This window comes from Periplaneta americana, chromosome 15, assembly GCF_040183065.1.
Source record: "Periplaneta americana isolate PAMFEO1 chromosome 15, P.americana_PAMFEO1_priV1, whole genome shotgun sequence".
NCBI classification, from domain to species: domain Eukaryota; kingdom Metazoa; phylum Arthropoda; class Insecta; order Blattodea; family Blattidae; genus Periplaneta; species Periplaneta americana.
This window is the reverse complement of record NC_091131.1, coordinates 97,565,880-97,573,741: the sequence shown is the minus strand read 5'-3', so window position 1 is coordinate 97,573,741 and position 7,862 is coordinate 97,565,880. Positions and strand designations below refer to the sequence as shown.

Below are 7,862 nucleotides of genomic sequence, written 5' to 3'. Positions count from 1 at the left end.
GTCCGCCAGTGATCCGAGCGTCTGGATATGGTAAAGCGGCAATATTCATGCCTCGTACATATACCGCATTCTCCCTATCTCATTTCTTTCTAAGTGGGAGACAATATCTAAAGTTCTAAACAAACGATATGGTGAACGGTGGATAGGTAAAGGAAGATCTGTACCTAGATCACTGGATTTAAATCCTTTGGATTTCTGTGAATGGGGTTATGTAAAAATCCTAGTTTACATAACAGACATCACCACACCTGATGCTTTGCAGCACCGGATTTTAGATGCCTTCCAGCAAATGAACAATGACTCAGGATCGGTCGAGCGCATTCGCGGGTCTTTGCGGAGAAGACTAGACAGATGCATTCAACATTTTGAACACTTGCTGTAAATTTCTTCAGTTAACATGTTCATACTGCACTGTATCTAGTTTATTCACAAACTTCCACTTTTGTTCAAACAAAAAAGTTTCTCTGGCGTTGAAGCCAAAATTATTAATTTTACTGTCTCGTGATTGATCGATTATTAAAATTGTCACTGCCTTTCTTGGAATTAGTCCTTGGTATTCAGCTGGCCCCAACCAGTACAAAGTGGCATTATCTCGTAATTTTCGGACCTATGTTTACTGGAACTTCTTTGCTTCTCTTGTTTTTATTTCTATCCCTAAATTTTTACCATCATTTTTAAACATCCTATATTGTCTTATCAGATGTATGACATAGCCTATGTGAAACAATCCTCGTCCAATAAATAGACTGTAGGAATCTCCAAGTTTTCTTTTGAGAACGATAGGGAGTTGTAAAGAAAAGAGCGGTCATTCATTTCTCTTACGTAGGGCACATTTATGTGTAACTGTTAGGTCTATGTCAGACTTAATGCGAAATTTACATTCGATATTATTTCCTATAGTTACATACCTTGTGTGCATGTGTCCGCGCGTGCGAGAGAAGAATATTTGACCAATGAAATTAATGAAATAATAGAGTGAAAGGAAGTAATTTGTAACAGAATCATGTCCGGAAATATCAATTTCGTCGCTGGTAGGAATTAATTTACGATAGAATGCTTCTTAAATAAATCTCAGCGGTTGAGGCTTTATAATATTGCATAATATCAAAGGTGATTCAGGAGGAATATTAAATATTAGGATGTGATAGTATGAATTATTCTGAGTAAAAAATGTAGTATAAACATGTGTCCAAATTTCAATAGGTGTGAAGATACAGGTGTTTGAATGTTATACATAACAAGGTTTACAAATTGTATGAAGAAAAGACGTATGTGTCGCTCTTCTGAGGGCAGCACTGTTCAGCATCTGTCTGTAGTTAGCCTGTACAGATTATATATCCGATGCACGCGCAAGTATGAAACACATCACAATCAGCACTCTAAATAACACGTGACTGCAGTTGTGTTCTTGCGCTGTGGGATATTACAAGTGTTTCTAACAATGCTGCACATATTTACTTACACTGAATATGCCGATATGTATTTGTTTATGGGTTTTGTGACTGAAATGCTACAGCTAATCGTATAGAATACTGTCGACGGTTTCCTAATCGCAGATTACCCAGTAGGGTTATCCTGAACTAGCACCAACAGATAGCGCGCGTGTACTTTGAGGGATGCGCTTTGCGTGTGCATTTGTTTTCCAGTATATAAACATTGAGAATTTACGTACGTAGTGTATTAGTATATTAAATACTCTTAAAAACAACTCAAAATGACAAATTTTTGTTGTGTTTGTATATGTAAAAACGAGGAAAAGCTTTTTGCCTACAATCAGATGCCGAAAGATTCTGAATGTATGATTTCAACCTTTAAAAAGTATAACTAATGAAATTGCGCGTCTAAAGCGCTAACTATGAAACAAAAATAATTACTTCAAGTAAGGAATTGCTGGCTACAGTTTCATTTTGAAAGAGGGCAAAAACAATAATTGTAATAAAAGCATATGCAACCTTGACAGCAAGCTATGTTAGCTTAGATTATATTCAGTAGGCTACTTGTAGGAGCCCCCGAAGTTTACGCCTGCATTTTACAATGGGACGATACTAGATCTATAGTAAACTCTCAATTAGACATAACTGGGTTGTTTATTATCCAAGACGATACGTAGTGAAAAAATATAGGCCTATAAATAATATAGTCTATGTATAAAATAAGAAAGTAGGGGAGCCTCGACTCCAAATATCTATTTCATCAGTAATATCTTAATGTAGACTAATTATTAGAACCATGTTTTAATTTCAAATTTTCAAAATCATTCTACATAGTATTCAAAACTGCATGTCCTTAACCTACAAAACGCACGAATAATCGTGATACTACTGCGATCATATTATATCATCCTATTAAAAATTGCATAGAAAAAAATACGAGGAATTCAAGTCCGATAGTCCCTTCCTTATGAAAAAAAAAGAAACAAGTTGATGACTGCATATCCTACTTTTCAAGTACGGTATTTACAATACTAATGATTAAAGAGGCAATAATCACCTTCGACAAGTTAAATTTGTTCATTATTCGTGCACCTCGTTCTCAAAGTTCTCGTTTAGGTTCAATAACGTTCAATTTACTCGTATCTATATTCTGCATACTGCAGATTTGCCCATCCATCTCTTAAGGGGAATCCCCTTATTATTATACAAGTTTACGCTATTATTTATTGTAAATTAAATTAAATTAAATTAAATTAAATTATGATGTAAGAAAGTACTGAATTATATTTAATTATACTAGATTATACAAAATAATAATTATAAATACAATTTTGACACGCATAGAAAACCAATAAGCGGGAGAACGTAATCAATTGTAGCAACCACCGGCGTGGCTCAGTCGGTTAAGGCGCTTGCCTGCCGTTCTGAAGTTGCGCTCGGGAGCGGGTTCGATCACCACTTGGGTTGATTACCTGGTTGGGTCTTTTCCTAGGTTTCCCCCAACCGTAAGGTGAATCCCAGGTAATCTATGGCGATTCCTCGGCCTCATCTCGCCAAATACTATCTCGCTATAACCAATCTCTTCGACGCTAAATAATCTCGTAGTTGATACAGCGTCGTTAAATAACCAACTTAAAAAAATCAACTCTAGTAAAAGATATAATACACCCCTATAGCCTTATAACATATTGTGCCGCATGGAACGCCCCTGCTGTCTAACGGTAAAACTTCGCGTAAGATAGGCCTATCCCTATTCAAAACTGATGTTTTTAACAAACTGCGTGATAATGGTACATTTCTCACAGTCGTATTTCTTCTGAATGTGCAAAAGAACAAACTGTGGATGAAGTAGAAGACATTCTCCAGTCGGTAGAACGTAGTACTGCAAGTCCCTGTCTATTTTAGCCACAGGTTACATTATTTTAATGTTACATTCCTCGATGGATCGGCAGCGATTGTCACGTGCATTGGCCACCACGGTCCCGAGATTTCACTCTTGTATATTTTTTCAACAGGGGTTTATGAAGGACGAAGTATGCAAAAACAAAGTAAACACATTGTAAGAATTGGTCGCTCGCATTACGAATGGAGCTTGTCTTATAACAGAACAAAACGATATTGAAACAGATGTATTTCCACACCGATTGAAAATTGAACACATGTTCATGTTATGAAACAATTACCCAGAATAGTCCACACTAACCACTCCCTGAAATATTTACTATTTCTCCTGAATTACCCTGGACTAAAAAGGCTTTGATTGTAATGATTGCAAGTTCGGAATGAGTGGTATATTTTCATATCGTCACAATGTTCAAAATAAGCATTTAATACAAAAGGAATATAAATAGCTTATAAATTTGTTTTAGTCTATGTGAAACTCTCCTTTGTCACATAAGCATTCCAGATTAAACTAAAATATTTCTGTGAGCTACGGTTTCGGCTTTTGCCGGACATTTCCACCTTTCAACCTCCGTACAGCATCTCTGCTTTGTTATAATATAGTCGAGTACGAAATTCGTTGTTACGCATTTCTTCTTACAATACAGAGCTTATGAGATTCACTTTCAAGTAAAGAATATTGTGACAATGGGTAGAAGTGTGGACCAACAATGGACGGTAAATTGTAGTTGGAAAGAAAATAAAGGAGAAATGTTTTAAAACTTAGTACAAAACTTTCTAAGCAGCAACTTGTAGAGGAGTTTCTCTCCATAAAGGCGAAAAATTCACTAAAACTCTACAAGAAAATGTGTTACAAAAGGAGTGTGACAGTTTCGAGAATACCCATTGATTTCTATAGAAAGTGTCTCCAACATACAGTACAGGGATGGCCAAAAAGAATGGAAGAATGTTTAGTGTTTTACCGGAATGAAGGTCGGTAACTTAGAAAAAAATGTGCAGATAGACGAATCAGCACATTTTGGTTAGTTTTTCAATCTCACATTACATATTCCCAGCTTGAAAAATTATGAAGGAAGCACTGACTAAGAATGGAGTGAATTTCTTTTAGAAAAGAAAACTCAACAGTGAACTATTAAAGATACGTGAATTCGTCTTGACAGTTCATAGTTAACTCATAATGCTGCTGTTTGGGTATTCTGACTAATTAATGCATAATGAACAAAATAGTGTAGCCGTTTCTAGCTTTAAAATATGTAAAAAAAAAACTATTATAAATTTACAAAATATAATGTTATGACTTATGACGTAGTAGAGACATGAATACTGAATACGATATAATATATATTGCACGGTTGCTAAGTATGTTTTGTTATGGTGCTTTGCTTAGAAAGTAGTCCTACCTTAGATTTATGTACGTAAGTTTTGACAATTTGTTGCTGAAACCGTCTAATTTCTTCAATTGGTTGTCCCGCAAATGGAGTTTCTGTAGATTCACAAGTATCTCCAGATCTTCTAACTTATCAATCTTGTTTTCAGCCTGAAAGTAATTTAGATTTAGGCCTTTCCTAGTGTTTTATGTAACTGAATTGTATGTTATTTAACACATGCGCATAGAGTTAAGTTTGGAAGATTAAGAAGAATTGAAATACAAGGAAGAAAAGAATATTTATGAAGTACAGGAAAAAAACGAGCTAATGACATATAAAAAAAGGATGAAATTTAACAATAAAAAGAAGAAATTAAGGACATGGACTAGAATAGAGGAGAGAACTGAAGAAGAATACAAGGAAAGAATAAAATGGAAATAGAAAAAGACGAGAAGTAATGATGTAGAAAGTAGAAACTGGAGGAGCGAAAAAGAAAAGGAAAGAAGAAACTGTACAAATTGAAGGCATGACGGAAGGCTCTGAGGTGTTCTGGAGAAAGAAACTGGAGAGGAAGGAACTGCAGAAGTGAGAGGAAAGGACGAAAGAACAGAAGATGGAGAAGGAACTGGAGAGGGGAAGAAAAGGAGGAAGAAACAGAAGAGATGGAAGGCAGGGAGGAAGAATGAGGAGATGTGAAAGAAACTGAAGAGATGTAAAGAAGGAAGAAACAGGTGAGAGAAGGAAGGGAAGAAAACACTGCGAAGAAAAGGTGGGAAGGAACTGGAAAGGTAGAGGGAAAGAAGGAAGGAACTGAAAAGATGGAAGAAAGGAAGCAAGGAACTGGAGAGAGAGAAGGAAGCGAGAAAAAAACTGGAGAGTTAGAAGGAAAGGAAGAAGAGACTGGAGATGTGGAAGGGGAGAAAGAACTGGACAGATGGAAGGAAGGACTAGAGATGTGACAGAGGAAGGAACTATAAACAGAAAGGAGGAAGAACTGGAAACAGAAAGGAGGAAGGGACTAGAAACAGAAAGGAGGAAGGAACTACAAACAGAAAGGAGGAAGGAACTAAAAACAAAGGAGGAAGGAACTAGAAACAGAAAGGAGGAAGGAACTGTAGATGTTTGAAGGGAGGAAAGAACTGGAGACGTCAAAGGAAGGGAGGGAAGAAGGAAATGGCGAGGTGGAAGGGAGGATTAATCAGAAAAGGTGGTGGGGAATGAAGAAGGAATTGGAGAGATGGAAGAGAGAAAGGATTTGGAGAGGTAGAAGAACGCAAGAAACTGGAGAGGTGGAAAAAAGCAGAAGGAACTGGAGAGGTGGAAGAAAAAGCGAAAGGAACTGGAGAGGTGGAAGAAAAAGCGAAAGGAACTGGAGAGGTGGGAGAAAAAGCGAAAGGAACTGGAGAGGTGGAAGAAAAAGCGGAAGGAACTGGAGAGGTGGAAGAAAAAGCGGAAGGAACTGCAGAGGTGGAAGAAAAAGCGGAAGGAACTGGAGAGGTGGAAGGAAAAGTGGAAGGACCTGCAGAGGTGGAAGAAAAAGCGGAAGGAACTGGAGAGGAGGAAGAAAAAACGAAAAGAACTGGAGAGGGGAAAGGAAAAGCGGAAGGAATTTGAGAGGTGGAAGAAAAAGCGGAAGGAACTGGAGAGGTGGAAGAAAAAGCGGAAGGAAATGGAGAGGGGAAAGGAAAACAGAAGGAACTGGAGAGGGGAAAGGAAAAGCGGAAGGAACTGGAAAGGTGGAAGAAAAAGCGGAAGGAACTGAAGAGGAGGAAGAAAAAACAAAAGGAACTGGAGAGGTGGGAGAAAAAGCGAAAGGAACTGGAGAGGTGGATGAAAAAGCGGAAGGAACTGGAGAGGGGGGAGAAAAAGCGAAAGGAACTGGAGAAGTGGAAGGGCGGAACGAACTGCCGAAATGGAAGGAGGAAGAATCTGGAGAGGTGGAAGTGAGAAAGGAAGGACCTTGAAACTTGGAAGGAAGGGAGGAAGTAACTGAAGAACAAAAGAAAGTGAGATAAATGAGAGCAAATAATGAAAGAAATAAGAAGATAATAACATTGGGAAGAGAATGAGACAGTGGAGAGACATACCGAAGAGAAGGAGGAAGGAAGGAAGGAAGGAATGAAAGATAGAATGTATGATGGGTAAAATGTGGTGACATTACTAGAGAAAGAGAAAGGACAGAATTGCAGTAAACAGGAGCAATAGCAAAGACGTGTACAGCGCTAAATATAAGGAAACCGTTTCACAGAATCAATTGGGGATCACTTATCGTAACTTCATGCACTTTAGTGTTTCAGACAAAGGTGTGGGAGAGAACTTTCTATACTCAGACTTAAATCATGTAATCTGATTATGTATTTTCCAAATGACTGTTGCCAGCAAGTTAAGAGTATCGTTTTCTATTACATTTTAAAATCCGTCAGTACAGAAGGTGGCTGAGGCAAAGTTTCTGGAGTGCGGTCACGAAAGCGAAATAAAATGAGAATATGATGTGCTGTTTTGAATAATGAGATGTCTACTTACGAGGTATAAACTTTGCAGAGTTGGAAATGATATTCCTGCCGTCGTAAGCAACGCGTTCCCACGCATCTCCAGGTGCCTCATGCAATCCAGATTCTTTGGGCTCAAGTCTTCCACCTGCTTGATTTGATTATCTAAAACGAAGAAGAAAACATTACTAAAACAAATTATTTCAGACAAGCTCTTCTCGGAAGCCAACTGTGTTCGGGAAGCAAATCCTAAAACAAAATAGCAGGTCGGGGGTTTTACAGAAGGTTTATAAACCTTTTCCATAAAACAATATTGTACTTAGGCCTACATCTTTAACAAAACAGCGAAATAAAAATAAACCAGTAGTAAACTTCAGATATATAGGTTACAGTGTTTCATATTGTGACATTCGATATTTGAAATACTATATACCTATATGTCATTTCCAGTGTCTTTTCTTAAGTAGGTTATTTTACGACGCTGTACCAACATCTTAGGTTATTTAGCGTCTGAATGAGATTGTGATAATGCCGGTGAAATGAGTCCGGGATCCAGCATCGAAGGTTACTCAACATTTGCTCAAATTGGGTTGAGGGAAAACCCCGAAAAAACCTCAACCAGGTAACTTGCCTCGACCGGGATTCGAACCGGGGTCACCTGGTTTCGCGGC

The 7,862-nt window shown here is 37.8% G+C and overlaps 1 long non-coding RNA gene across 1 annotated transcript; it reads right to left on the bottom strand.

Moving 5' to 3' along the window:
• Nucleotides 1–4,734: 4,734 nt before the first annotated feature.
• LOC138715650 (uncharacterized) lies at nt 4,735–7,350 on the bottom strand. The gene is made up of 2 exons (XR_011336529.1): nt 7,226–7,350; nt 4,735–4,872 (listed from the first exon to the last, which is right to left on the bottom strand). It is a non-coding gene; the product is annotated as an uncharacterized lncRNA (long non-coding RNA).
• Between the last annotated feature and the right edge of the window lie 512 nt (nt 7,351–7,862).